At 44.3% G+C, this 23528-nt stretch overlaps 1 long non-coding RNA gene across 1 annotated transcript in view; it reads left to right on the top strand.

Annotated features, from left to right (window-relative positions):
* LOC106997718 (uncharacterized) overlaps positions 1-23528 on the top strand; it is a 56893-nt gene that overhangs the window by 23855 nt on the left and 9510 nt on the right. The window lies entirely within an intron of this gene.

Below are 23528 nucleotides of genomic sequence, written 5' to 3'. Positions count from 1 at the left end.
GGATTTAGGGAAAGGTTAAATGAGGAGAGAAACTACTAAAGAAAGAGGAAGAGAAACATTAAAAAAAGAGAGAAGTAGTGTAGAGTGAAAAGGAGTGGGAAAAGATGGGCCAATGATGAACAGAAGATGAAGAAAAAAATGGGAAGAGTGCAACAAAAATGTAAAACCCTTAAAAGACACGATTTTATGCTAAAAAAAATTCATTCAAAATTTTGTCCCAAGCCAGAAGAAAGAGTAAAACGTAAACTTTGAGACATAGCGCCCCCTGGCATACCTAATTGCAACCTCATTGTCTTCAGATCTCTAGTGTATTTTGTTTTCTTTTTGTTTGTTTTTGCTTTTGAGATGGAGTCTCGCTCTGTCGCCCAGGCTAGAGTGCAATGGCATGATCTTGTCTCACTGCAACCTTTACCTCCTGGGTTCAAGCAATTCTCCTGCCTCAGCCTCCTAAGTAGCTGGGATTACAGGCATGTGCCACCATGCCTGGCTAATTTTGGTATTTTTAGTAGAGATGGGGTTTTGCCATGTTGGCCAGGCTGGTTCCAAACTCCTGACCTCAAGTGATTCACCTGCCTTAGCCTCCCAAAGTGCTGGAATTACAGGCGTGAGCCACCACGCCTGGCCTCTAATGTATTTTGATATACTCAAAATATACTCATATTTAACAACAAACCCAAATTAATTATAGTTCAGAAGGAACAGAGTTAGGCTTTCAATTCAAGCTGTAATAAATCATATTAGTGATTATTTTTCTGTTTCTAATATATCAATTAAGCTCATTAGATTCCAGCTAATTAAGTTACAAAGATAAGGGACTCATATCATACCCTAAGGATGGAATGAGCTCTAGCTTTTAAATAATTATCTCTCTGAGGTTGAGGCTCTTCAGTTTCCTACGTTCTGCCAATAGATTGAGTTCAACAGTCATTTGCAGGAAAAGCAAAAGGCATTTAGAGAGTTCTAAGATTGTCTGTCCTCATCAGACACTGGGTATGAGCACTGTAACTTTGAGACTCAGGGCCGTGCACCTGTGGGAGCTGGACCACACATATGCTTTGAAAAGAAGGCCAGCCACAGCTGAGAGCTATGCTATCCCCCTTATCACTGTCATCTAAAACCCTCTTCCAGCGAGGGAGGAGGACTGTAAGCTCCAGGTATATTTAGGAGCCACTTGATGTTTAACCCCTAAGAAGAAAGGCTTTGGAAGACAGAGCAAGCAAACAGAGATTCTAACTTTACAAGTTACCAAGTTTAAGATAAGGAGAAAGATCAAATAAATGAGGTCAGGGTCAAAATCCCTCAGAGCCAGGACTTGGGTATGAGGAGATGAAAAGGAAGAGAGGGCAGAACGTCTTGTTTTGAGGACCCAAACCAGCAAGGCTGGTGAACTGGGGTGGAGGGTGTGCACCTGCAGAGGTGGATTGAGGGAATCTTCAAGAGTTGGAAACATCTGCCCATGTGGCCTTTCAAGTCAAACTTGGGTACAGAGATAACCACATCCCCTTCTCTACTCTACCACAACTAATTAACAACTAACTAGCCCACTTCCTTGTTAAACCCTGAGAATGTCTACCCAGAAATCTGCTTGAAGGGTTTTTTCTTTTCTTTTTTTTTTCAGACGGAGTTTTGCTCTTGTTGCCCAGGCTTCAGGGCGATGGCGCGATCTCGGCTTACCACAGCTTCTGCCTCCTGGATTCAAGCAATTCTCTTGCCTCAGCCTCCCGAGTAGCTGGGATTACAGGTGCATGCCACCACGCCTGGCTAATTTTTTGTATTTTTAGTAGAGATGGGATTTCACTATGTTGGTCAGGCTGGTCTCAAACTCCTGACCTCAGGTGATCTGCCTGCCTTGGCCTCCCAAAGTGCTGGGATTATAGGTGTGAGCCACTGTGCCTGGCCTTTTTTTAAAATTTGTTTATTTATTTATTTATTTATTTATTTATTTATTTATTTTTAATTCTTTAAAGAAGAGAAACTTTCAGTTTTGTTTTTTTTTTTTTAGACAGAGTCTCACTCTGTTGCCCAGGCTGCAGTGCAGTGGTGTGATCTCAGCTCACTGTAAGCTCCGCCTCCCAGGTTCATGCCATTTTCCTGCCTCAGCCTCCTGAGTAGCTGGGCCTACAGGCACTCACCACCATGTCTGGTTAATTTTTTTTGTATTTTTAGTAGGGATGGGGTTTCACCCTGTTAGCCAGGATGGTCTCGATTTCCTGACCTCATGATCTGCCTGCCTTGGCTCCCAAAGTGCTGGGATTACAGGCGTGAGCTACCACGCCTGGCCCGCTTTCAATTTTTAAAAGACTAATAGCTATAAGCCAGTCACACTTGGCATGGGCTGCCCTGAGAAGAGATGGCAATGTTGAGCAAGGCAGTTTCCTGTGGTTAAGAGCAATGTCCAATAAGGAACAGAGTTGGAAGACTTTAGCAGCTTATATTTCAAGCAGCTAGAGGATAGATGCATGGTCCTGCAGAGGGAACCTGAGTGAGCTCCACAGTGTCCACTACAGTCCACCCCTTGAGTGACTTGGCTCCATTTACTTCCTATACAGTAGGAAGTTTGTCTTATCTGGAAACAGCTTATCTAGGATTCTGGTTGGTCCGGTTCCCTGAAGAACTTACAAGGGAAGTGTTAGTGGGATGTACTAGAGTACCTGCTGCTATAGTTGACCTCAAGGCTGTAGCTGATACTCCTCCTTCCCCTCCTCTGCTACTCATTCTAGATTTCTCTTTGCCTCGAGTAGCATTCCTGCCATTCTGTGAGGCTTGCCCAGTTAAGTAATTCTCATGCTCACCCCTGAAATGTGTAAGCCTCTGGTTACCTTGCTTATCTCAGGCCGTGTCTTCTCTGCGTGTCCATTTACGTTTAAAACATGGCATGGGTATGCCAAGAGCTGTTCCGGTGGATTACCTGAGTGCCAAACATATGGCATATGTATGTAGCAGCAGACCTACCTACCTACCTACTTTCTACTGATGCTCAGAGGCAAATTCCCCTGCTAATATGATGACTCCTTTCCTTGTCTGCTGGTCTCTTAGCACGAGGACTCTAAAGTGACCAGGCAGCAGCCATGGCTTAAAGTTCAGTGAAATTCTGAATGTGTCCCCAGGCAGAAGTGTTACCACCACTGGTATAGGTACTTCGAGATTCACAATGCTTAAATTTGTAGGGTAGGAAGCACAAATTCCTCAAGTGGGTGATTGGGGGTGATGGTAAGTGGGGCCACTCCTATTTTTGCCCCTTGGTTCCTAGAACCATGCATTCTACCTACCAAGACCACAGGAACATAGAATGCTTGTTGATTTAGGATATGTAGCACATCATGGAGGATGATGTCCCACCCTTGCAAGGTGCCATCTTCAAGCTGGTGCCCCAGCTTGAAGAAAGCATCCATTGCTTTCAGAGGCCATTAAACAGCCTCTTAAATGGCCATATCTTTAAGAGGCCATTCTATTGCTTTATCAGGCCGGTGGCTTCTAGGAGATGTGGTTTGTGAGAGACCAGTGGGTCTCAGGTCATGTACCATTGCTGCAGCCCCTTTGGTAAGTGGATCTCAGGTGAGGTACCATCGCTACAGCTTCTTTGCTGTAAGGTAGGACCTTTGGTTCTACTTTGTCATGAGAGATTTCATTTCAGAATAGTAGTGCTTCCCTAAGCCATAGAGGACTGGAAAGAAAAATCCATGTCTGGAATTTGTGTCACCGAGGCAAGATGAATTTCTGTCTTTCCCAGGATAGAAGGGGTCTAATGTAGTCAACCTGCTATAAAGTGATTGGTCTCTTCAAAGGGTAGGGTCACATTGTGGCTGGCAGTTTGGACATTCAGCAGCAGCAGGAACTAAGTCAGCACTGGTGGATGGGGAGCCAGGCACGTACAGGATCCTACCCATCCAGATAAGAGTTGTCACTGTAGGAAAGCCATCATGGGGAGGCACAATGTTTGTGAGACTCATCTGTGTTGCTGGGTGTGTATCAGTAGTTTTTTCCATATTATTGTTGCTGTGTTTTGTAGTATTCCACTCTACGACTGTATCATAGTTTGTCTGTTCATCTCTTGATGGACATTTAGGGTTTTTCCATTGTTTTGTCTATTAGGAACATTCATGTCCAAGTGTTTTAGTGGGGGTACATCTTGAGAGTCTGTATTTTTTTTTTTTTTTTAAGACAGAGTCTCACTCTGTCACCAGGCTGGAGTGCAGTGGTATGATCTTGGCTCACTGCAACCTCCATCTCCTAAGTTCAAGTGATTCTCCTGCCTCAGCCTCCCCAAGTAGCTGGGACTACAGGTGCACACCACCATGAATGGCTAATTTTTGTATTTTTAGTAGAGATGGGGTTTCACCATATTGCCAGGATGATCTCGATCTCTTGACCTCATGATCCACCCGCCTCAGCCTCCCAGAGTTCTGGGATTACAGGCGTGAGCCACTGTGTCTGGCCGGGAATCTGTATTTTCAATGATTAATCTCAGGTGTTTCTTAAGCATACTCAAGCTTGAGAATTTGCTGTTAGTATGGCTCCTGACGTTTTCCGAGAGGATTGAGGAGATATGGTCTAATAGGCTGAGCCTGACTCGGCAGTCATATTTTGACGTGGACTTGGACTTTACTTTCACTCACTTCTAGTTTTTTCCTCAGACTGAGGACCTACCGTGAAACCAGATTATAAGAGATAGGTGGTAGATTTGACTGTGAGTTTCTTGGTGATCAAGATGAAAAGCAGGTATATTTTGGTATGGAATTCTCATTGTCCTGGAGGAAAAAACAAACAAACCATACCAGTGTCTTAGGAGAAACAAAGCAGGTCCCCAACCCTTAACTCTAAAGAAATTTTCTTCCTGACAGATGTGGCAAACACATCCTCAAGAACATTCCTGTAGCAAATGCAGTTCTGGATGATTAGTGAGGTGAATGATAATTTGCAAAGGCTACCGTTTTAAAAATTAGTCAGACCTGGGCAGGCATGGTGGCTCATGCCTGTAATCCCAGCACTTTGGGAGGCCGAGGTGGGTGGATCACGAGGTCAGGAGTTTGAGACCAGCCTGGCCAACATGGTGAAACCCCATCTCTACTAAAAATACAAAAATTAGCCAGGTGTGGTGGCAGTCGCCTGTAATCCCAGCTACTCGAGAGGCTGAGGCAGGAGAATTGCTTGAACCTGGGAGGTGGAGATTGCAGTGAGCCGAGATCATGCCTCTGCACTCCAGCCTGGGTGACAGCAAGACTCCGTCTCAGGGAAAAAAAAAAAAAAAATTAGTCAGACCTGAGTTTGAATCCCAATGTAAATTGCTTTTACCGCTTGGGTAATCTCCAGCAAGTTATCCTTCCGCAACTCATATCATTCATTATTTAAACAATTATGTCAGTAATACATTGCCATCATAAATGGTTCTAGAAATATACGACTATAGGGTGAAATACAAACCTCTCCTCCTCCCACCCTTACCTTCCCCTGCTTCCCCCACGCCTCCCCCCCTTTCCTGAGGTAACCACGGTTAACAGTTGAGCTACATCCTTTCCAGCTTTTAGAGCATATTTTTGTTTACATGTACATATTATCATGAAAGTTGCTTCTTTTGCTGAACAGTATATCTTGGAGGTAAGTATGGATTTATCTAACTCATTTTTAATATGGCTTAATATCCCATAATGTGGATATATTCTAATTTATTTAACCATATCCTCTTATGATGACTCAGATTTGTCACCCTTTCTTCCTTCCTTCTTTCCTATTCCTTTGCTAATACAGGGTTTTGCTTTCTTGCCGAGGCTGGAGTACAGTGGCGCCACCCTAGCTCACTGCAGCCTTGAACTTCTGGGCTCAAGCAATCCTTTGGCCTCAGCCTCCCAGGGACCACAGGCGTGAGCCACTGTACCCAGTAGTAAACCTTTCTTTAGGATAGATTCTAAAGAATGAATTGGGTCAGAGGATATGCATGTTTTAAATTCGGATTGATACTGCCAACCTGCCCTTTCAAATAACTTTTTAAATTTATATTTGGGCAAGTTATTTAATTTCTGTGACCCTTTGTTTCCTCAAGTATACAAATTAAATGTGGTCACACCTACTGCATGGGATTGGTGAGATGATTAAATGAGAAAAACAGTGTAATAACACTGCTTGGAATGTGGGTGTTCCTTTCTTTCTTTTTTTTTTTTTTGAGATGGAGTTTCGCTCTTGTCACCCTGGCTGGAGTGCAGTGGTGCAATCTCAGCTCGCTGCAACCTCTGCCTCCCGGGTTCAAGCGATTCTCCTGCATCAGCCCCCGAGTAGCTGGGATTACAGGCGCCCAGCACCACGCCCAGCTAATTTTTTGCATTTTTAGTAGACGGGGTTTCACCATGTTGGCCAGGCTGGTCTCGAACTCCTGACCTCAGGTGATCCACCCGCCTCGGCCTCCCAAAGTGCTGGGATAACAGGCGTGAGCCACCGTGCCCAGCCAGAATGTGGGTGGTTCTTATCATCCTTACACCTTAGAATCAGATAGAAGAAATCTATTTTCCTATAACGTTTAGTCTATTTGTTTGTGGAGACTGAGGAAGGTCACAACTCTCCTTGTGGGATGTCTTCATACTAAGTACGTTTCAGAGGCTAAACATTTTTGGAGATTACTAAACAAAATGATCCAATGCATAGAAGGTAGCCAAAAAGATGGTGGTGTGACTTTTATTGTTAGGCTAGGGGTTCACTAACAAGCCTGTGTAAGGATCACTTGACTCTCTTGGCAAATACAATTTGATTTAACTTCCTATTAGCTAATGAATAGGGCCCAGGCATTTTTACAACAAAAGTTAGATGTTAATATGTAATAAATTGATATAATAAAAATTATTTTTGTCTAATAATAATGCCAATTATTTCTGTTCACTAGAGAAAAAAACCCTAAAGATGATAGTTTATTGCTCTGTAGAACACTGATGAGTTTTAGTATTTAATAATTTTATTCTAGCTTTCTTCTCTTTGATAGAAAATATGTACATTCGTTTCTTGTATCTGCCTTTGAATCATTTTGACATTCTGTTTGTTCCCTCATTAACGAGCTAAAAATAACCTTGACATATGCTCTTCTGTATACGTGTTGTTTAACATTTTGAAAATTCTACTTTTAACAGTACTCAAGATCAGACCATGCTACTGCTTTCACTCCCTGCAGATGGTCATATTTTTGAGGCCTTCATTCATTTAATTGTCTTTTTTGTGTTGTCTCTAAATTCTCCATGGCTCTGGACAGTAATTAAACATAAAGGAGAGAAGTTCTCCCGCCGCCTCTGCGTCACTCCTTCAGTTCTCAGCTTAGATTTCCTCTCCTTTGGAAACTTTCATCGTCCTTCTATCTTAACACCCCATGATTTCCCCCTTGCAATGTACTTATTACACTGTATTGAAATCGCTTCTTTCCTCTTGCTCTGTGAATTTCTTGAGAGCACAGTCTACATTTTGTTTAACTTTTTATCCCCAGCTTTCAGCACAGCGCCTGGCTGTAAGTACTCAATAAATATTTTGAATGAATACATTATGGGCTAAATGTTACATCAGTCTTATTTTGTGTGTTCAAGGGTGCTAAATAATAGTCACATATAATTTATTGTTCTAACAATAGCAATGGCAATCTTTACCTTGTGTGCTCCTTGTAGACCTTCCTTTTGGGGATTGGTGGTGCATTTTTGCACAACCAAGTCTTCATCTTATATTAGTTGTTTTGGTCCCTTCCATAATATTTTCAGAATACTGCTCCTTTAAGACTGCTGAAAGCCTGCGGGTGGAGGAAGAGGTCCTGCCACTGAACAAAGTGTCTGTGTGGATTTAGCTACACCCATTTGATGTGCTTCTTAGTCTAGTTTAACTTGCCTATTCATATATCCCTGTCTCATTTGTTCTTAGATTTGTCACAAAGGCTCTGGTTTTTGGCTTGTCCTGGTTTGAACTTGGTGTATCTGGCTCTTGACTCATTTTCTGACCTCAGGCCATCCTTAAATCTGCTTTTCTACTTTGTACCAGGCTTTGGCATCTCCAAGTACCTGACCTCAGCTCAACCTGTCTTGGGTTTTCTTCTCCTCCCTGACATTGACAACCCAGCCCTCCTAGGCACGGAGAGATGGAGCTGAGTGTGGTTTTCCTGAAATAAAGCTTGCATTATGAGAGGGAATAAACAGGTACAAAGTGTTTTAGAAGGGAGCATTTTAACTTCATGTAGGCATTGTTTTCATGATAATTTTCTTTTGTTTCTCCTTTTGTTATGAAATATGCATTTTGCCAATATTAAATGGAATATTCCAGAAGTAAGGAAAAAATAGGAAGTAAAATCTTGGTTGCCTCTCAGTAAAATAAAGCTCTATTTTTAGTTTCTTTTCCAACTTCCTGTACGAAAAAGGGAAAACTTTAGATTTTGGGGGAAATTTGGAGCTAGCCTGTTGGTACTGTTGAGCTTAGTATATCTATAACTATATATTATTTTCATGTATTATTCCATAATATCTTAAATACTTTATACAGATATTTTCATAAATTACAGCAATCCTGGCTTTAGACGATTGAAAAATGGCCATTTTTAAACAAAGCTAATTTCTAGCTTTTTATGAGTTTGGTATTAAGCACAGTAGTTTCTTAGAAAGTCTCCAGGGAATGCATTTTGCAAAATAAAAATCAGCTAATGACCCAGGAAAGCCTCTTCACGCTTGTTTACAACTTTTTAAAAGTGGCTCTTTTCAAACGTCAGGGTTTTTTTTTTCAGTCACTTGATGAAAAATTATAGAAACTGTCACATCCAGTCAATTGGTTGCTGTGATTCTAAAAGATTTAGACAAAGTGAAGAAAGCTTACCCACTGGAGGGCATGTGATGTCACTGGCATGTGACGAGATGTGCATATTTGTGGTGGACCGGGTGCTTGATGTGAGAAGTGCTGGCAACCAGAAGTCGGCCTGGCCCAAATAACCACAAAAAAACCCAGATTTCAGACAGGCAGTTTTACAGTTTCCCGCTTGTTCTTTTGCCAACTTCCAGCCACTTCTTTCTCTAGCACTGATCAAACAAAACAAACGATCATTCTGGAAATGTTCTGAAAATATAGGTCACTTGTTTCTTTTTGTTATCTTTAATCTGCTGTGTATTGACTTACCTTTCCACACTGATCCACTCAATTTGTTTAAATAAAGCTTTCAAATTAACTGCATAATAAAAAAAAATAAGCTAATTAGGGGGATGAAGTCTGTTAAAAATGTCTTGTCTTTTCTTCATTGCGATAAAGATCGAGGTGACCAGCTTTTTTTTGGAAACGGAGTCTCACTTTGTCACCCAGCAGGCTGGAGTGCAGTGGTGCCATCTCGGCTCACTTCAATCTCACCTCCCAGGTTGAAGTGATTCTCCTGCCTCAGCCTTCTGAGTAGCTGGGATCACAGGCTGCGCACCACCACGCCTGGCTAATTTTTGTTTGTTTGTTTGTTTGTTTTGGTACAGACAGGGTTTCACTGTGTTGGCCAGGCTCGGGGGTGATCAGCTTTTACAAACAGCCTGTAAAATGTTTTTCATTTTAGCCACAGCCAGTTCTGATATTTTCCTGAAACCGTTGCTCAATATGTAGCACACCTGCCATAAATTTTTTTAACTTGATTTTTATTAGAAAATTCTGATTCGCATTCACAAGAATAAAAAAGAATCTGGAGCGAGTGTTTCAGTCTTCTTTCTTATTGATTTATTTCTCTCCCACGTGGCTGTATTTTCACAGCGGCACCATCTGTCAATTCAGCAACAGCTCTGCATAAGCAGTAAAACCAGAGGGCGTGCCTTGCCACAGGGGACGAGCTTGTTTGTTGAGGGACACGGGCTTTTGGAGAAGTAGCTTCTCATTCAGCCCTCAGGCTTTTGTAGGGAGTGCATTTTAAAACTCTGCAGACCGAGATGGAGAGCTGGAGTTACAAAATGACAGTGTTTTGAGGATTCACTTCAGAATCTTTCTCTAGGGTATTTCTAACAATTTATTTCCTTTATTATTTCAAAAACAGAGTTTTGTTCTAGTCAACAATAATGCGTAATGCACTTAAAACATTTGTCAAGAAGGTAGAGCTCATGTTAAGTGTTCTTACCACAATAAAATATTTTAATGAAATGGTTTTTATTAAATTATTTTAAAATTTACTTTATCAAATATTGAATATACTCAAAATACCCTCTAATAAACAATATTGGAATAGATAACTTTATCCCTGATCATTTCACACTTATGTGGGAATATTCATAAAATAAATGTCTAGCAGTGGAACTGCTGGAACAAATGTACATGCATTATAATTTTGATAGACGCTGCTAAATTGCCACAGGCATTTAACCAATTTACATTTCCACCAACAGTGTGTGAGAGGGTCTGTTTTTGATGGCCTTAGTGACAGGATATGTTACCAAGCTCTTAGATTTTTGCCAATTTGATAGGTGAAAGTGATGTTTCAGTGTAGTTTAACTGGCATTCGTATTTTATGAGGCTGAATATCTTTTTTTTTTTTTGAGATGAAGTCTCGCTCTGTCGCCCAGGCTGCAGTGCAGTGATGCGATCATGGCTCACTGCAGCCTCCGCCTCCTGGGTTCAAGCAATTCTCCTGCCTCGGCCTCCTGAGTAGCTGGGATTACAGGTACCTGCCGCCATGGCCGGCTAATTTTTGTATTTTTAGTAGAGACGGGGTTTCGTCATGTTGGCTAGGATGGTGTTGATCTCCTAACCTCGTGATCCACTTGTCTCAGCCTCCCAAAGTGCTGGGATTACAGGCGTGGGCCACTGCGCCCGGCCGAGGTTGAGTATCTTTTATATGTTTTAGAGCTGTTTGTATTTTGTTTTTCGTAAACCGTTCATTCCTACCTATACGTTGCCAACTTTTTTATTGGGTTGTTGAGTTTTAAAAAATCATTTTGTAGCTGCTCATTGTATGTTAGTGAGCTTAACCCCTGGCCTGGGAAATAGAAAATGTACTCCATTCCTATACCCCTGACAAGATAGAGGAGAAAACAAATGCAGTTTCTCCTACTATGCTCTCACACCACAGATCACTTCTGACACAAGATGTGGAGACTGATTTGAGTGAGAATAAAACTCTGGTCTTGCACACAGCTGGCTCTGTGTGAATTACTCTTTCTCTTTGGTAATTCCCCTGTCTTGAGAAATTGGCTCTGTCTAGGCAGTGGACAAGGTGAACATGTTGGGCGGTTACACAGGAACCTCCATGTGTTTGGCCATCCGGAAGCTCTATCAACCTTTTTTTATTATTATTCTTTTTTAAAAATTCTTTTACTTTCTCCTCTTTTGGGATTTTACGGAAACTTCATTACATAGGCATGATTGATTAAGTCATTGGCCACTAGTGACCAAAGTAACCTCTAGCCCCTCTTAGGAGGTGGGGGGTGGGGCTGGAAAGTCTGAACAAGGGGAGGAGGATAAAAATGCCAGGTGTCGCAGCACATGAAGTCACAAAAGATGTACACAGAACCAGGTGTGAGATAAAGGTCAGGGAGTTTCAGAACCAAATCTGTGAATGTCGGGTTTGTTCAAATGCCGATGTTACGAGCATACATGATAGCTTCAGTGAGCTCTGTGGGGCTGGACTATCTGTGAATGCCACATTTAACAGGACTGGAGAGAGGCTGGGTGCACACAACTCAAGGGGTGCTGAGGGCTGGTCAGACCCAACGAAGTGGGTGAATGTCGTGATCAGTGCTTTAATATCAGGAATATGTGCATAGTTCAAGGAAGTGGTTGAAATCAGGCAGGCAGAAATCTGAAGGTTAATCAAGAGAGGCAGCAGGTCGAAGGTCAGATAACAGTCAGGAGCCAAGGACTTTCCAGGAACTAAAGGGCCAAGCCAGATGAGGCAAGGCAGTAAGTCAGCAGGAAGGTGAGTGAACAGCTAGCAGACTGGACCACACAACAGAGTGAGAACCAGACGAGGAGACTGGGCAACGCCCAGCTGAACGCTAAATTGACTCTTGGTCATCCCAGCCAGGAAGCCTCTACTGACATTTCTTACTAGAGCAGGAGCTAACTATTGTGGCAGTGGGGTTTCATGGGAGACAGCAAAAAGATGAAGTGCTTGTGCTTGAGTCAAAGGGCAGCTGGAAGGGCGGATGCTGATCACAGCCCATCCACCAAGCAGCCTTCTCTCTCCTGGCATGCGCAGTTTCTGTTTCTCTAAGGGAGATCCTAGGGCTAAGTGAGTTTGGTTTTGTTCCTGGGTGCCACTGGTGGCTCCAAGGAATGTCTTCCTCTTCTTAAGAGGTGTCAAGAATCTTCATCTGGGGAAATAGTACCCCAAGCTGATTTGGTTTGAAAAAGAATATGGGCCGGGTGCGGTGGCTCACACCTGTAATCCCAGCACTTTGGGAGGCCGAGGCGGGTGGAACACGAGGTCAGGAGATTGAGACCAGTGGCTCATTGGCTAACATTAACTCATTGGCTAACACAGTGAAACTCCGTCTGTACTAAAAATACAAAAAATTAGCCAGGCATGGTGGCGGGTGCCTGTAGTCCCAGCTACTCGGGAGGCTGAGGCAGGAGCATGGCGGGAGACAGAGCTTGCAGTGAGCCAAGATTGCGCCACTGCACTCCAGCCTGGGCGACAGAGCCAGACTCCGTCTCAAAAAAAAAAAAAAAAAAAAAGAAAAGAAAAAAAGAATATGGACAGTCTTGGATTACTCATTTACTAAGTTTTTATTTTGAAAAATTTCAAACCTACAGAAAAGCTTCAAGAATGGCAGAACAAACTTCTATAGACACATCAACAGATACTTAACCAAAAATATGTCCTATTTGTCCAAACCTCTTGCCAGATTGTAATATCAGAGGAACTGGAGAATCCCGAAATCTAGGACTCAGGGAAATCATTAACGGCAGATTCTGAGAAAAAGAAGCTTTTGCTGGGTTCAGGGGACAGAATAGGAGCTGCTGCTGCTGCTGCTTTTTTTTTTTTTTTTCTCACTCTGTCACCCAGGCTGGAGTGCAGTAGCGAGATCTCAGCTCACTGCAACCTCTGCCCTCCCAGTTCAAGTGATTCTCCTGCCTCAGCCTTCCAAGTAGCTGGAATTACAGGCGCCTGCCACCACGCCCAGCTAATTTTTTGTATTTTTAATAGAGACGGGTTTTCACTATCTTGGCCAGGCTGAATCTTGAACTCCTGACCTTGTGATCCACCCCCTTGGTCTCCCAAAGTGCTGGGATTATAGGCACGAGCCACCGCGCCTGGCCAGGAGCTGCTGCTTATATTGCAGGATGTAGGTTTCCAGGATGCTGGGGGTCCAAGAAGGGCTTCAGGAAAACAGGTGCATGGGTTTCCTGAGGAGATGGAATAGACAGGTGTTCTCAAGTTTATGATATAGAAGGAGTAGACTTTACAGACATCCAGGGGCCAGGGGCCCCAGAAGGGATGAGTCTTTTCTTTCTTTTTGTTTTTTTGTTTTTTTGTTTTTTTTTTTGAGACAGAGTCTCACTCTGTCACCCAGGCTGGAGTGCAATGGCGTGATCTTGGCTCACTGCAGCCTCTGCCTCCCAGGTTCCCAGCGAATCTCCTGCCCCAGGCGCCCGAGTAGCTGGGATTACAGGCCTGTGCCACCAAGCCCAGTGAATTTTTGTATTTTTAGTAGAGATGGGGTTTCACCATGTTGGCCAGGATGGTCTCAAACTCCTGACCTCAGGTGATCGCCTGCTGCGGCCCCTGAAAGTGCTGGGATTATAGGCATGAGTCATTGTGCCCGACTGAGATGAGTCTTTTCAACCAAAAGGAGTGATTTTTAGAGATCAGATACACATCTAGTAGGGGAGAGTGCAGCTGAACATAGGAATGTAGGTCCTCAGTCTTCCTAGCAATGTTCCTTTAATGACTCGTAGAAGCCTCCAAACCCACAATTCCCCCTTTGCAGCAGATGACTTTGCGTCCTACTTCATAGAGAAAATAAACGCTATTAAAGAGACACTATTAGAGCACTCTAAACAAAACTGCATTTACAGGCAGCTAAAATGGGAGAAGCATGCCTTTTCCTCTGTAAGGGTCTAGTTCCATGCCGTCGACCTCACTGGGGAGACTGCTCCATACGTGATGCATTTCTCCTCCTCTTTCTTTTCTCTTTTTTTCTCTTTCTCTCTCTTTCTCCTTTCCTTTCCTTTCCTTACCTTCCTTTTTTCTCTTTCTTTCTCCTTCCTTCCTTCCTTCCTTCCTTCCTTCCTTCCTTCCTTCCTTCCTTCCTTCCTTCCTTCCTTCCTTCCTTCCTTCCTTCCTTCCTTCCTTCCTTCCTCTCTCTCTCTCTTTCTTTCTTTCTTTCTTGACAGGTCTCACTCCCAATGCCCAGGCTGGAGTGCATTGGTGCAGTCTTGGCTTACTGCAGCCTCGATCTTTTGTGCTCAAGAGATCCTCCCATCTCAGCTTCCGAAGTAGCTGGGTTACAGGCGCCCACAACCACGCCTGGATAATTTTTGCATTTTTACTACAGAGGGTTTCACCATGTTGCCCAGATTGGTCTCAAACTCCCGAGCTCAAGTGATCTGCCCGCCTTGGTCTCCCAAAGTGCTGGGGTTACAGGTGTGAGCCAGTGTGCCCAGCCTCCTCCTGTATCTTTCATCTCTACCTCTTCACCGTATTGACTTGAGCGATTAAATATGCTAATTTTTTCCATCCTAAAATTTTTTTTCCCATCGTAACCCCTGCAGGTAGAAGTTTCAACAACGGTAAAAACATTAGACATCTGCATTCTCAGAGATCCCAAAAGTCTACATCTAGGGACTTATTGAAAGGAAATCAGCATTGTAGATACTTTAAAGATCTGAAATACAATGATGTTCTTTGGTGATATGGTTTGGCTGTGTCCCCACCAAAATCTCATCTTGAATTGTAGTTCCCATAATCCCCACGTGTTGTGGGAGGGACTAGGTGAGATAACTGAATCATGAGATCAGCTTCCCCCATCCTGCTCTCACGATAGTGAGTTCTGATGATATGTGATGGTTTTATAAGGGGTTTTTCCCCCTTTTGCTCAGCACTTCTCCTTCCTGCCACCATGTGAAGAACGTGTTTGTTTCCCCTTCCACCACAATTGTAAGTTTCCTGAGGCCTTCCCAGCCCTGCTGAACTGTGAGTCAATTAAACCTCTTTCCTTTATAAGTTATTCAGTCTTGAGTATGTCTTTATAAGCAGTGTGAGAATGGGCTAACACAATGGAAAGAACACAAATGTCCAATGAATGTGGATTGACTAAATAATGGTGCACCCATACAGCTGAATACAATGCAGCCACTAAATAGTATGTTTCAAAGGAATGGCATGGAAGTAAGCTGACATCTTGTTAAGTGAAAAGCTAGTTATGAAACAGTTTGCAGTAGGTCAGACATTGTGGCTCACATCTGTAATCCCAGCACTTTGGGAGGCCGAGGAGGGTGGATCATCTGAGGTCGGGAGTTTGAGACCAGCCTGGCCAGCATGGTGAAACCCCATCTCTACTAAAAATACAAAACTTAGCTGGGCATGCTGGTGTGCGCCTGTAATCCTAGCCACCCTGAAGGCTGAGGCAGGAGGATCGCTTGAGCCTGGGAGGTGGAGGTTGCAGTGAGCCGAGATCATGCCCTTGCACTCCAGCCTGGGCGACAGAGTGAGTGAGACTCTGTCTCAAAAACTACCACCACAACAAAAACCAGTTTGACTCCATATTCTAGGACATAAGGACACGCATAAAAAATAGTTTGCTAATTTAGGGTTGGTGAGTATGGTTAGAATTAAAAAAAAAAAATCTGTTTGGTTGCTTGAGCCCCACCCACTGTAGTAGCAGGAAACCCAGCCTTTCTGTACTGCGGTCCCTGGTATCCTTCCCTTCTTCCTCCCTGCTCTCTTCTTTTTCCTTTCTCTCCTTGCATGGATTGACCAAGAGCCTTGAGCTTGCCTGGGTTCAAATCGCACATTCTAGCTGTGCGTGACCCTAAGCTCGTTTTTGGGCTCCTCATCTGTAAAATAGGACCTCTCTTTTAGGACTGTTGTCCTAGAAGATTAATGAAATAATATATGTAAGAACTTAGGACAGTGCCTGCAACACAGCTATCTCTGGAAGTTGTTGTTGTTATTATTATTACATAATGCTATCACTGTTGATATGGTTTGTCTCTGTGTCCCCACCCAAACCTCACCTCTAATTGTAATCCCCGCATGTTGAGGGAGGGCCCTGTAATTCCCATGTGTTGAGGGAGGGAGGTGATTGGATCGTGGGGACGATTCCCCCATGCTCTTCTCATGATAGTGAGTTCTCATGAGAGCTGACTGTTTTAAAGTGTGGCACTTCCTCTTTTTGGCATGCCCTCTCTCTCCTGTCGCCTTGTGAAGAAGATGACTGCTTCCCCTTCCGCCATAACTGTAAGCTTCCTGAGGCCTCCCCTGCCATGTGGAACTGTGAGTCAGTGAAACCTCTTTCCTTTATAAATTACCCAGTCTTGGGGATTTCTTTGTAGCAGTGTGAGAACAGACTAATACAATTGTTATCAGCTGAATTGTCTCCCCAAAATTCATATACTGAAGTCCTGACCGCTGGTACGTCAGAATGCAACTGTATGTGGAGATAGGGCCTTCAAAAAGGTAATTAAGTTAACATGAGGTCAGATGAGTAGACCCTAATCCAATGGGACTGGTGTCTTCATACAAAGAAGAGATTAGGGCACAGACATGCACAGAGGGACGACCATGTGAGGACGCAGGGAGAACGGCCATCTATAAGCCAAAGGGCCTCAGAAGGCTGTGCCCATGCCTTGGTCTCTGATTTCTATCCTTCAGAACTGCGAGGATATGTGCGTCTGTTGGTTAAGACCCTCCCCCAACCCTGGTCTGTGGTAACTTGCTAGGCAACCCTCGCCGACAAACACAATATTATCACAGAGTAAAGAAGCGGCCAAACTGCATTTCAAACTGGCAGAATTCTCCCTCCTGCACACTCAATATGACGGTTTCCAAATAATTTGAGGTCAGGAGTTCGAGACCAGCCTGGCCGGCATGGTCAAACCCCGTTTCTACTAAAAATACAAAATTAGCAGGGCATGGTGGTGCACGCCTGTAATCTCAGCTACCCGAGAGGCTGAGGCAGGAGAATTGCTTGAACCCGGGAGGCAGAGTTGCAGCCAAGATCACGCCATTGCACTCCAGCCTGGGCGACAAGAGCAAAATGGCGTCTCAAAAAAAAAAAAAAAAGAAAAGAAAAGAAAAAGAAAACCAAAAACAAACACAAAAAACCCGTCGTCGGAACATAAATGAAGATACAGTAGTTCTTAGTTTGGTGGGATCGTGGGCAAACTTCAGGAACATTACCTTGACTTTTGATTTAATCTCATTATGCTCTATTTTCAGTGAACTCTTTTTAAAGAGTACCCTGGGCTGATGTATGGCCAGCTAGTTTTTCAGGCTCCTGCCCTGTACCTGCAGACACGCAGATTGCTGTTGCAAGGGTGATCTGTGCCGTTTCTTACTACTTCCTCATCCCTTCCACTTTCATTTACTTTTTTAAAAAATTAGGCCGGGCACGGTGGCTCATGCCTATAATCCCAGCACTTTGGGAGGTCGAGGCGGGTGAATCACCTGAGGTCAGGAGTTTGAGACCAGCCTGGCCAACATAGCGAAACCTCGTCTCTACTAAAAATACAAAAATTAGCTGGACATGGTGGCAGGCACCTGTAATCCTAGCTACTCAGGAGGCTAAGGCATGAGAATTGCTTGAACCTGGGAGGCAGGGGTTGCAGTGAGCTGAGATCATGCCACTGCACTCCAGCCTGGGCGACAGAGTGAGACTTTGTCTCAAAAAAAAAAAAAAAAAAACAAAAATTAAAAATTGTTTTTTCTTTAGAGACAGGATTTCACTGTGTTGCAGAGGCTAGACTCAAAGTCCTGGGCTCAAGTGATCCTCCTGCCTCAGCCTCCCAAGTAGCTAGGATTAACACGTGCAAGCCAACATGCTTGGCCATTTACTTTTTTAAAAACTAATTTATTAGGCCAGGCACGGTGGCTCACACCTCTAATCCCAGCACTTTGGGAAGCCGAAGCAGGCGGATCACCTGAGGTCAGGAGTTCGAGATCAGCCTGGCCAACATGGTGAAACCCCATCTCTACTAAAAATACACAAAATAGCTGGATGTGGTGGTGGGTGCCTGTAATCTCACCTACTCAGGAGGGTGAGGCAGGAGAATCATTTGAATCCAGGAGGCGGAGGTTGCAGTGAGCCGAGATCGCGCCATCACACTCCAGCCTGGGTGACAGAGTGGGACTCTGTCTCAAAAAAAAAAAAAAAAAAATCACTAATATATTTTTACTGAGGTGATAGTCACAACATTAAATCAACCATTTGTAAGTGAACAATTCAGTGGCATTTGGCACGTTCACAGTGTTGTCCAATCACCACCTCTATCTAGTTCCAAACATTTTTATCACCCCAAAAGGAAACCCTGTATCCATTAAGCAGTTACTCCCCATTCCTTCCTCCCCTCAGCCCCGGGCAACCATCCATCTGCATTCTGTCTCTTTGAATTTACTTACTCTGTGTGTTTTATATAAATGGAATCATACAATGTGTGACCTTTGGTGACAGGCTTCCTTCACTCAGCATAATGTTTTCGAGTTTCATGTGCACTGGACCATGTACCACTACTTCATTCCTCTTCATGGCCAAATAATATTCCATCACATGGATATGCCATGTTTTGTTCATCATTCATCAGCTGATGGACATTTAGGTTGTTCTACCATCTGGCTGAGGTGAATAATGCTGCTATGAACATGCATGTACAAGTATTTGTTTTAATTCCTGCTTTCAATTCTTTTGAGTTTATACCTATAAGTGGAATTGCTAGGTCATGTGATAATTCTATGTATTTACTTATTATTATCTTTTGACACAGAGTCCTGCTCTGTCACCCAGGCAGGAGTGCAGTGGCACCATCTCAGCTCACTGAAACCTCCGCCTCCCAGGTACAAGTGATTCTCCTGTCCCAGCCTCCCGAGTAGCTGGGATTACAGGTACACACCACCATGCCTGGCTAATTTTTGTATTTTTAGTAGAGATGGGGTTTTGTGGGGAAAAGAAAGAGAGATCAGCCTGTTACTGTGTCTATATAGAAAGAAGTAGACATAAGAGACTCCATTTTGTTCTGTATTTGAGATGCTGTTAATCTGTGACTCTACCCCCAACCTTGTCCTTGCAAGAGACATGTGCTGCGGTGACTCAAGGTTTAATGGATTTTGGGCTGTGCAGGATGTGTCTTTGTTAAACAAGTGCCTGAAGGCAGCTTGCTGGTTAAAAGTCATCACCATTCTCTTAATTTCAACTACGCAGGGACACGTACACGGCCAAAGGTCACAGGGACCTCTGCCTAGGAAAGCTAGGTATTGTCCAAGGTTTCTCCCCATGTGATAGGCTGAAGTAACGCTAAGAGGTTTATGGAGATGTTTGCATATGCATCTCAAGGCACAGCATTTTCCTTTAAACTTATTCATGTCACAGAGGTTTTTGTTCATATGTCTTACTGCCGATTTCTTCCCTACAATGATCCTATTGTCCTGCCACTCCCTTATCTTTAAGATGGTAAAGATAATTATCAATAAATACTAAAGGAACTCAGAGACCGGTGCCGGCGTGGGTCCTCTGTAAGCTGAGCGCCGGTCCCCTACGCCCCCGCTTTTCTTTCTCTATACTTTGTCTCTGTGTCTCATTTCTTTTCTCAAGTCTCTCGTTCCACCTAACGAGAAACACCCACAGGTGTGGAGGGGCAGGCCACCCCTTCAGGGTTTCACCATGTTGACCAAGCTGGTCTCGAACTCCTGACCTCAGGTGATCTGCCCACCTTGGTTTCCCAAAGTGCTGGGATTACAGGCATGAGCCACTGCGCCCGGCCTGTATTTACTTATTTCTTTTTAAACTTAGGAATGCTTATTAACTTTTTCTTCTTCATTTTCTTTTGTGTTTGTCTTTTCCACTTTTAGTGAGGTATAATTGCCCCCAAAAAAATTATATATGGTGAGATGTTTTGATCTATGTGTACACTGTGAAATAATTATCATAATCAAGCTAATTAGAAATCCGTCTCCCTTTGGAATTCACTTGCATTGAAGAAGTAATACACACTGGTGTGAATAATTCGAATAGAACAAAATGTAATATGGGAAAAGGAAATCTGTCTCCCACTTTGATCTCCACCTTCTTGAGAAGTAACCACTGGTTCCAGGGTTAACAGTTTCCTTCCATACATTTTCTTTCTCTTTTCTTTCTTTCTTTCTTTCTTTCTTTCTTTCTTTCTTTCTTTCTTTCTTTCTTTCTTTCTTTCTCTCTCTCTCTCTCTCTCTTTCTTTCTTTCTTTCTTTCTTTTCTTTCCTTCCTTCCTTCCTTCCTTCCTTCCTTCCTTCCTTCCTTCCTTCCTTCCTTCTTTCTTTCTTCTTTCTTTCCCTCTCTCTCTCTTTCTTTTTCTTTCTTTCTTTTTTTTTTTGAGATGGAGATTTGCTTTTGTCATCTAGGCTGGAGTGCAATAGCACGATCTTGGCTCACTGCAACCTCTGCCTCCCAGGTTCAAGCGATTCTCCTGCCTCAGCCTCCCAAGTGCCTGGGATTACAGGCATGTGCCACCACGCCCAGCTAATTTTTGTATTTTTAGTAGAGATGGGGTTTCACCATGTTGGTCAGGCCGGTGTCGAACTCCTGACCTCCAGTATCTGCCTGCCTCGGCCTCCCAAAGTGCTGGGATTACAGGCGTGACCCCCTGGGCCTGGCCCTTCCATACATTTTCTATGTGCATAAAATCTCTATCACCCTTCCCTGTTGTACATAACTTGGAGCAATGGTGTTCACTGATGTGCAGTCTACTTCTTTTGAGCAGTTTAATCTGTGGGCGGTCTGCAGCTAGAAGGAGCAGGCCCCAAGCAGCAAGGGTGGTGTATCGCTGGTGCTGTGTCAGTTTCTTCTCCCTTCTCTCCCTCACCTGTGTGTTGGTCTGGGCGTGATGGCAGCTTGCCCTGCTGTCTGCACAGCCCTGCCCTGAACACCAGCTCAGGTGCCTCTCCATCTTGCCCTCTGGCTCTAAGGCAGCTGGTCCAGGAATATGTCTTTATGCTGTGGAATGCCAGGACCCCAACAGCACTCTGTTCATCTGTAAGACCCCAAACACAGTGTTCTTTTGGACATACTTTGAAGTTGAAGAGCTAACAAGTAAGTTAGAGCGGTCATTTATGGTTAGAAAAGCTATCTTTCCCCAAGAATTTCAAGGATTTTACCAACATATCTAGTGACTTGTTCACTCTTTGAGGACAGGTCTGTGTTTTATGCGTATCTCCTGGACGGTACTTTGAACCATAATGGATGATCAGCCCATGTCTGTTGCATGACTACAGTGATTTTTTTTTTTTTTTTGAGATGGAGTCTCGCTGTGTTGTCCAGGCTGGAGTGTAGCAGCGCGATCTCTGCTCACAGCAACTTCTGCCTCGCAGGTTCAAGCGATTCTCCAGCCTCAGCCTCCCGAGTAGCTGAGGGAGAAATCCCGAGTAATCCCACCCACAGATTAAACTGTGCTCAAAAGAAGTAGATTGCACATCAGCGAACACCATTGCTCCACGTTATGTACAACAGGGAAGGGTGATAGAGATTTTATTCACATAGAAAACATATGGAAGGGCCAGGCCCAGGGGTCACGCCTGTAATCCCAGCACTTTGGGATTACAGGCACATGCCACCATGCCCAGGTAATTTTTGTAATTTTTTTAGTAGAGACAGGGTTTCGCCATATTGCTCAAGCTGGGACGACAATGATTTTTACTTTGAAAACAAAATACCTCTTGAGGACACCTTTGGGGATCAGCCTCTCAGCAGCTGCGCAGGTCTCCTCTCTGCTCTCCCAACACTCACATAATTGCCGTCAACCCTAGAGAAGCGCTTCTGCCCAGATGCACACCCTTGGTGCCCTGTCCCCTGGGCTGCCCTGGGGCTCTGCTTGCACTCCCAAGCAGGGCCTGCTCAAAGAACGAACTGCAAAATGTGGGGCTTAACACAACAGAAATATGGTCTCTGAGAGTCCTGGAGGCCAGAAGTACAAAATCAAGGCATCAGCAGAAGCCCGTTCTCCCTGAAGCTCCGGGGGAGGCTCAGTCCTGGCCTGCTCCAGGAGTCTGGTGGTTGGTTCGCAGCAACCCTTGGTTATTTGGCTTGAAGATAAATGACTCCAATTCTGTCTCTGTTGCAATGTGGCTGTCTTTTCTCTGTGCATCTCTTTGTGTGCAAATTTCCCTCTTATAAGGACAGCAGCCACATTGGACTAAGGGCGCACCCTAATGATCTCATTTTATTTATTTATTTATTTTGAGACAGAGTCTCACTCTGTCACCCAGGCTGGAGTGCAGTGGCATGATCTCCGCTCACTGCAACCTCCATCCCCCGGGTTCAAGCAATTCTCCTGCCTCAGCCTCCCGAGTAGCTAGGATTACAGGCATGCACCACCAAACCTGGCTAATATTTGTATTTTTAGTAGAGACAGGGTTTTACCATGTTGGTCAGACTGGTCTCAAACTCCTGACCTCAGGTAATTTGCTCACCTCGGCCTCCCAAAGTACTGGGATTACAGGTGTGAGCCACTGTGCCCGGCCAGTGATCTCGTTTTAACTCCCTATTTCCAAATAAGGTCACATTCACAGGTACAGGGATTAGGACTTCAACATATCTTTTTGGGGGATGCAAGTCAACTTGTAACACCCCAAAGGCTCTTTAAGGTCTAGAGAGCTCTACCTCCCCTGAGGGGGCTGACCAGGTATCCCTGGGGCCGAGGGATGAAAGGCCACCGGGCCTCAGTTCCCTAGAACAGGGCTGGGCACTGTTGTCACCTGGACCAAGCCCATGGGCCTGTCCTCTCTTAGTTGTTCTTTCACAGCGATGGCCCCGCTGGCCCTCCCCTTTCTGGCTCACTCCTCTCTGGCCCTCCCAGGCAGCCCTCAGGAACCTCTCTAGGCCCAAGACTTGGGGTTGGCCTGGCCAGGGCAGAGGAGCAAGCACACCAGAGCGGGTCATCTTTCCAGAACACACTTCAAGCACAATGGCTTTTTAATATCTAAAACCTCAAGTCTGAGTTCCTCTGCTGACCTCAAGGCACCTGCTCTTTCCACTTGCCCCACTGCTCCTCCCTGTGCCAGCCCCTTCTGGTCTCATCAGGGCCTTTCCCTCTGGGTTCGAAGAGATTAGGGTCCATCTTGCCTTATTTGTTAAATGCTCTTCTCTCCTTCTTTCTGGCTTTGCAAACCGTACCTATCTTACAAAGCCCAGTTCTAGACCCCTCCTTGTAAAGCAGACTTTCTTTTCGAGAGGAGCTTTGCAAGTTCACAGCAAAATCGAGCAGCAAGTACCTTCCTCAGGTGCTTAAACACTGATCATCCTGTCCAACATGCCTCCTTACCGAACATATGATCTTCATTTGTTTAAACTGGGACATTAAAAAAACATAAAAGGCTGGGCGTGGTGGCTCACGCCTGTATTCCCAGCACTTTGGGAGGCTGAGGCAGGCAGATCACCTGAGGT

This window comes from Macaca mulatta, chromosome 3, assembly GCF_049350105.2.
Source record: "Macaca mulatta isolate MMU2019108-1 chromosome 3, T2T-MMU8v2.0, whole genome shotgun sequence".
Lineage (NCBI taxonomy): Eukaryota > Metazoa > Chordata > Mammalia > Primates > Cercopithecidae > Macaca > Macaca mulatta.
This window is presented reverse-complemented; position numbering and strand designations above follow the sequence as displayed.